At 42.0% G+C, this 6,665-nt stretch overlaps 1 pseudogene; it reads right to left on the reverse strand.

The window, feature by feature from the left end:
- Positions 1–813: 813 nt before the first annotated feature.
- LOC129411411 (5S ribosomal RNA) lies at positions 814–931 on the reverse strand (annotated as a pseudogene).
- Positions 932–6,665: the final 5,734 nt, after the last annotated feature.

Genomic DNA, 6,665 nt, shown 5'->3' on the forward strand with positions numbered 1-6,665 from the left:
CATTTATTTTTACTATCAGATTGATCTGTACTGTGCTCAGTGGCCCCAGTAAAGTCTGCCTTAAAGTTTATTTACTGTTCTGTGTCAAACACCTGTGCTGAAAGCATGAGCCAAGTAGCTTCAGCACTGTTCTATTGATTTACATTGGACCCCACCTTTGAGCTGTAGCACCCATAGAAAAGGGGAACATGATTTTTAAGCAGAGCCATTTGTGGATAGCTATGTCCTTAGCTCTGGATAGAAGGTGTTCCTCTATCTTCCAAAGACATTTTTAAACAGGCAGTCCTTTCTGAAAGATTCAGCTGGTAATCACACATGAGAAATGTGAGCATCAAACAAGATGAGCGACTTTGGTCTACACAGCTGCCTTATAAAAAGCAAACAAGCTATAAATAAAAGAGAATTTTATAGAGGCGCGTCTGTCGAAGCTGGGAGAGGGATGTTGAGAGGAAAGCAAAGGGATCTGAGAGACATCAGAGACTGTGGCGCATGACATTACCTATTATGAATACAATGTGATGCTATTTGAATGTGATGGTAGGAACAGGTTGGTGCAGTGTAGGACTGGTGCCACCGCTTGTAATGAGATCCTTTGATGTGGCAGATATGGGGAAGTGAACAGGGAGTGGGCCCTCCGGTGATGAGAGGGGAGAGGGTTCCACAGCACACAATCACCAATGGTGGGAAAGTTATATTAAGTCAAGTACATAATAATAATAATAATAATAATAATAATAATAATATAATAATAATAATAATAGTTATAGTAGTTATTATAATTATTACATTACGACAGTTTTAGTAACTGGTGGCCCACTGTGGCACCTGATTTTCTCAGCTGTCTCCCATCCAAATACTAACCAGGCCCAGCCTTGCTTAGCTTCTGAAATCTAATGGGATCAGGCTTTGACAAGCTGGTATGGCTACAAACATACATTATGAAATATCTATCAATTCTCAAAATTAAGTGTATGTGAAGACATTTGCCACACTCCATCATGCACAGATAGCCATATATTTAACAGAACATCCTAAATCATATACTTGTAATGAATACTTTCATCAAAACATTAGTACTGTCTATTGTTCTTTTTATAGCAAAAACAAAAGAACAACCTTTCTGAAATACGCAGCTTGCTTTTTACACATGCGCGTACACACACACATACATACACACACACACACATGCATGCATGCACCCACACGCAAACACACACACGCACACACACACACTGTGACCTTAAGAGCTTTGCCTCACTCCAGGTGTCTCCTGGAGACTAGGTTTGCTTTTCTGCCATTAACACAAATCTCCACCTGCCGTCTCAGTGCAGCCTTGGCTGCTTTTATTTTTGACAGAAATCAATCGTGCTGTCACAAACCATCATCAGCTTACAGTGTGTTTGAGCGCACCCCGCTGTGCACAAAATGCACACTCGCACACAATTACTTATAGACAAAGACAAACAAAAGGCTGAGAGCAGCACATGGGCCCTGCTTGTTGTTCTTTGATGGCAAACAGAATAAAGACGGTGAAAAATAATGTGACTCAAAATGGGAACGAGACAGTGTGTATACAGGGACCTTGTACTCCTGACACCGGAGAGTGAGGGCAAAACAAAACAACCAGTGCCTTATGGGAATACTGCACAAGATGTTCTTTGTAACTGGAGAAAATCTGTCTTATAATCAACAAAGTTTCATATAATCATACATACCACAAACAGAGATGGTCTTATCGTAATGAGAATGTTATTTTGTGGTTGTTGTCAGTGTAGCAGTTGTCCCTCTGGTTGTCGGTTCATATATCTTATCTTATACATCTATATCTTAAGCTGATCGGGGACCCTGCTGTTGTTTCTGAGGCCAGGTGTGGGGTTATCATGAAGCCAGTTCCTTACCAGAGTCTCCAATCTCCAAGGTTGTCTCTGACAAGGCTTAAATATCGCAATCAGTTATCCTCTGCCTCCACATAATCAGGAGATCTCACTCCATTGTTCCTCACAGACAGTACTAATACACCAAACAAAGGATAATAATCTACACTGTGGAAACAAAACAGAGAAGTTCATGGGCAAACTCAATATGGTGAAACCAGTTGTAAGGATGAAAGGGTAAAGTCACACTCTATACATGAGGAGAGGACAATAGTTTCACCTGTGATTTAAGATCATCAAAGCTAACAGCCTCCACCTAGCATGTAAGAGGTCATACCTAATTTCTTCCCCAGTGTCCATGTCTGTTGGCAGGCAAATGACTGGCCATACCTCCATATATCCTATTGCAGCATACATCACCAGACCTGTCATAAATGTAAATGTTACATATATACAGGTAGATAGCGTAAGATCAGCCACACCACAAATACTGGCACTAGCCTCAAGGAAAGTTATACAGTCCCTGACAAAAGTCTTGTCGCTTATCCATTTTGTAGAAACAAAAGCTTATAACTTGACTTTAAATTAATCGATTGGTTTTAGAAATGTCTCATATGAAAGCTAAAACCCTCCCAAATTATGCTCAATAAACTAAAATAAATTTGCTTCACTGAAAAAAGATTGATCATTTAATGAACACAGAAAGGTCAGATTTTGGCAAGACAAAAGTTTTGTCGCCTACAGAAAATTGAACAAATAATTTACTTCAAATACAAAAATATGTTGCATAACGTCAGTGAATTAAGTAGTGGTGCTGTGAGATCCATATTTAATATCTTGTATGATTTCCATGAGCTTGAAGGACGCATCCATGCGGTTCAACAATGATTCATACAATTTGTTGATGAAGTCATCAGGAATAGCAAAGAAAGCAGTCTTACATGCCTCCCAGAGTTCATCAAGATTCTTTGGTTTTGCCTTCCATGCTTCCTGTTTCATTCTACCCCAGACATGCTCAATGATGTTCATGTCTGGTGACTGGGCTGGCCAGTCCTGGAGCACCTTGATCTTCTTCACCTTGAGAAACTTTGATGTAGAGATAGAAGTATGCGATGGAGCACCATCCTGCTGACCTCTTTTATGGTTGGGAATGGAAGAGGTAGCTAATACTTCTTGATATTTTAGGTTATTGATATTGCCTTCCACCCTGCAAATGTCTCGCACACCCCCATACTGGATGGAACCCCAGACCATGATTTTTCCGCCACCAAACTTAACTGTTTTCTGGGTGAATCTTGGATCCATGTAGGCTCCAGTAGGTCTCCTGCAATATTTGTGGCAGCTGTGATGTAATTCAACTGAGGATTCATCTGAGAAATCCACCTTCTGCCAATTTTCCAGTGTCCATCCTTTTAGCAGGCTGTGGGCCTTGGCAAATGCCACATGGTTTTTTAATTGCCTTTTGTTTAGTGCTGGTTTCTGTGCACTGATTCCACCATAGAGGCCATTTCGAGACAGAATTCTACAAACTGTTCAGGTTGACACAGGGACTTGAGGTGACCAGGCCTGGTGGAGCTCTGCTGCAGTGGAAAAGGGGCTGGCCGTGGATTTTTGAATCAACAAACGGTCCTCCCGAGCAGTTGTCTTGTGGGGTCTGCCGGACCTGGGCTTGTCAAAAACATCTCCAGTCATTTCAGATCTTTTTCTTATTCTTTGTACTTGACGCTGAGAAACATTGAAGGTGTCAGCCACCTCAGCAGTGGATCTGGTCTTCAGCCTCTTGATAATTAACGCTTTGGTCTCTGGGTGGATCTTAGGCATGTTGTCAGAGTTCAAGTTGCAGATGATGTGAAGGTCTGGTGTGCGGGGGTTCTTTTTATACACACCCACTAACTGATTGATCAGTAACTGATCACAGGTGAGGCTGTAATCTAGGATTGGGCGCATCATATGACAAGGCGACAAGACTTTTGTCTTGCCAAAATCTGACCTTTCTGTGTTCATTAAATGATCAATCGTTTTTCAGTGAAGCAAATTTTTTTTAGTATATTGAGCATAATTTGGGAGGGTTTTAGCTTTCATATGAGACATTTCTAAAACCAATCGATTAATTTAAAGTCAAGTTATAAGCTTTTGTTTCTACAAAATGGATAAGCGACAAGACTTTTGTCAGGGACTGTATTAACTAACTACTATATCTACATCTACATCTACATCTATATCTAGATACATATCTATATACATACACACACACACACACACACACACACATATATATATATATATATATATATATATATATATATATATATATATATATATATATATATATATATATATATATATATATATATATATATATCCACAGGTGCAGGCAATTAACAGCTACGCCCTGCCAGTGATCAGATACCCTGCAGGGATTGTAAGCTGGCCAAAGGAGGAGATACAGACCACAGATGTTAAGACACGAAAGCTCCTGACCATGCATGGAGGGTTCCATCCCAAATCCAGCACCCTGAGACTGTACGCAGGCCGGAAGGAAGGGGGCCGAGGACTAGTGAGTGTGGGAACCACTATCCAGGATGAAACATCCAAGCTCCTTGAGTACATCAAGGACAAGGCCCCGGCAGATGAGGTGCTCAGAGAATGTCTCAGACAGTGGGGTCCAGAGGAAGAGGTGCTGGAGGGACCATCATGGCAGGACAAACCCCTACATGGGGCGTACCACCGGAGCATAACTGAAGTGGCTGATATCAAGAAATCCTACCAATGGCTTGAGAGGGCTGGTCTGAAGGACAGCACAGAGGCACTGATCCTGGCTGCTCAGGAGCAGGCCCTGGGCACTCGAGCAATAGAGGCCCAGATCTACCACAACAGACAAGACCCACGGTGTAGACTGTGCAAAGAGGCTCCTGAGACAGTCCAGCACATAACTGCAGGGTGTAAGATGCTGGCAGGGAAAGCATACATGGAGCGACATAACCAAGTGGCGGGCATAGTGTACAGAAACATCTGTGCAGAGTACGGGCTGGAGACCCCAGGATCAAGGTGGGAAACACCTCCAAAGGTTGTGGAGAATGACCGAGCCAAGATCCTGTGGGACTTCCAGATACAGACTGACAGAATGGTGATGGCGAACCAACCAGACATAGTGGTGGTGGATAAGAAACAGAGCAGAGAGCCGTGGTGGTTGACATCGCAATACCAAGTGATGGTAATATCAGGAAAAAGGAACACGAGAAGCTAGAGAAATACCAGGGGCTCAAGGAAGAGCTGGAGAGAGCCTGGAAAGTAAAGGCATCAGTGGTGCCTGTGGTGATCGAAGCACTCGGGGCTGTAACCCCCAAACTGGAAGAGTGGCTACAACAGATACCGGGAAAAACAATGGACATCTCAGTCCAGAAAAGTGCAGTACTGGGAACAGCAAAGATACTGCGCAGAACTCTCAAGCTCCCAGGCCTCTGGTAGAGAACCCGAGCTGAATGAGGGTGAGAGAGACCTACCACCGTGGAAGGTGAGAAACACATTTTTTTTATTTATATATATATATATATATATATATATATATATATATATATATATATATATATATATATATATATATATATATATATATATATATACATACTTTGGAAATTATATTTTGGAATATGTTTTTGTCAAAACAGTCAGGGGCCATGGGGTCACAGCAGGGAGAGACCTCCTGAGGCTGCTGTGGTACAGCTTTCACTTCCTGCTCTGCACCTGAACACAGAGTTTGTGTATTTCTCCTCCGCACAGGCCCAGATCTCCGCCTGCTACAGCTGTGACCCCTGAGCACTTTGAGCACAGCGAGGTGGGAGGATGTACAACACGCAGTGCTCGCCTCTGTAATGTACTCTATTTTTGAAACAACACTCCTCATACACTCAACACCTGCATTTTTAGAACAGCCACAGAAAAAGACTAAATGTTTTACTCTTGCTGTGTATACATGCTCCAAGTCAGACAGTAAATTTGCAGTCATTTTTAAACTCAAGGCCACGTTATGACTGTCAGTGTCTCTCCTCTGCACTGACTTCAGACAGGATTTATGGCAAAGAGTTGCTGAAAAAGAAGCTACGCCAATTCTCTCAAATCACCAGAAGGCACAATAATCTTTCCTATAAACCATTCCTATGAGTAATCCCAAATTGCATTAAGGATTGTTTCAAAGACTTTCCAAACAAAGGTCTGTTTGGATCATTAGTAATCAGACAGCAAGCAAATTAAATCAGTGCAGTGATCAATGCCATTGGATCGATTGGTGTAAAGGACAGCTGATTCGACCCCAGAGAGCTGTGGAATTCCAGAGGCCAAACAGAAGGCCATGGATCAGATTCCACTTTATAGCCACAGCTGTCAGAGCCAATTCATGTCAAAACAGGCCACCTTTTCAGAGGAAAACTAAAACAAAACCTTGTGAGGGGAGAGATACACAATGAGTTGCCTGCTGGAATTTCAGAGACAATAGATTAAGGTACCACTCTGCTTTGTCTGTCTCAACTTCCTGTTTAAGAACAGAACCCAGACTCTGCAGCTGCTCAACAGATGGCTCTTCTCTACATATTTAGGGCCAGAGACAGCTGCTTTAAAAGGTGCAAGAGTGCATCAGTCAGTCATGCTGTTAAAAGTCTCATCCATAATAGCATTCATTCATCTCCAACTTTCTCAACCCGTTTTATTCACCAATAGACCTTTTTTTTTTTTTTTTCCCTAGAAAAACAGTTTTTTCTTCAGAATTGTCAAAACCTTGGAATTGGGGGTGAAATG

The sequence above is a fragment of the Boleophthalmus pectinirostris genome, unplaced genomic scaffold (genome assembly GCF_026225935.1).
Source record: "Boleophthalmus pectinirostris isolate CB_2022bp ecotype Guang Dong unplaced genomic scaffold, ASM2622593v1 HiC_scaffold_4, whole genome shotgun sequence".
Lineage (NCBI taxonomy): Eukaryota > Metazoa > Chordata > Actinopteri > Gobiiformes > Gobiidae > Boleophthalmus > Boleophthalmus pectinirostris.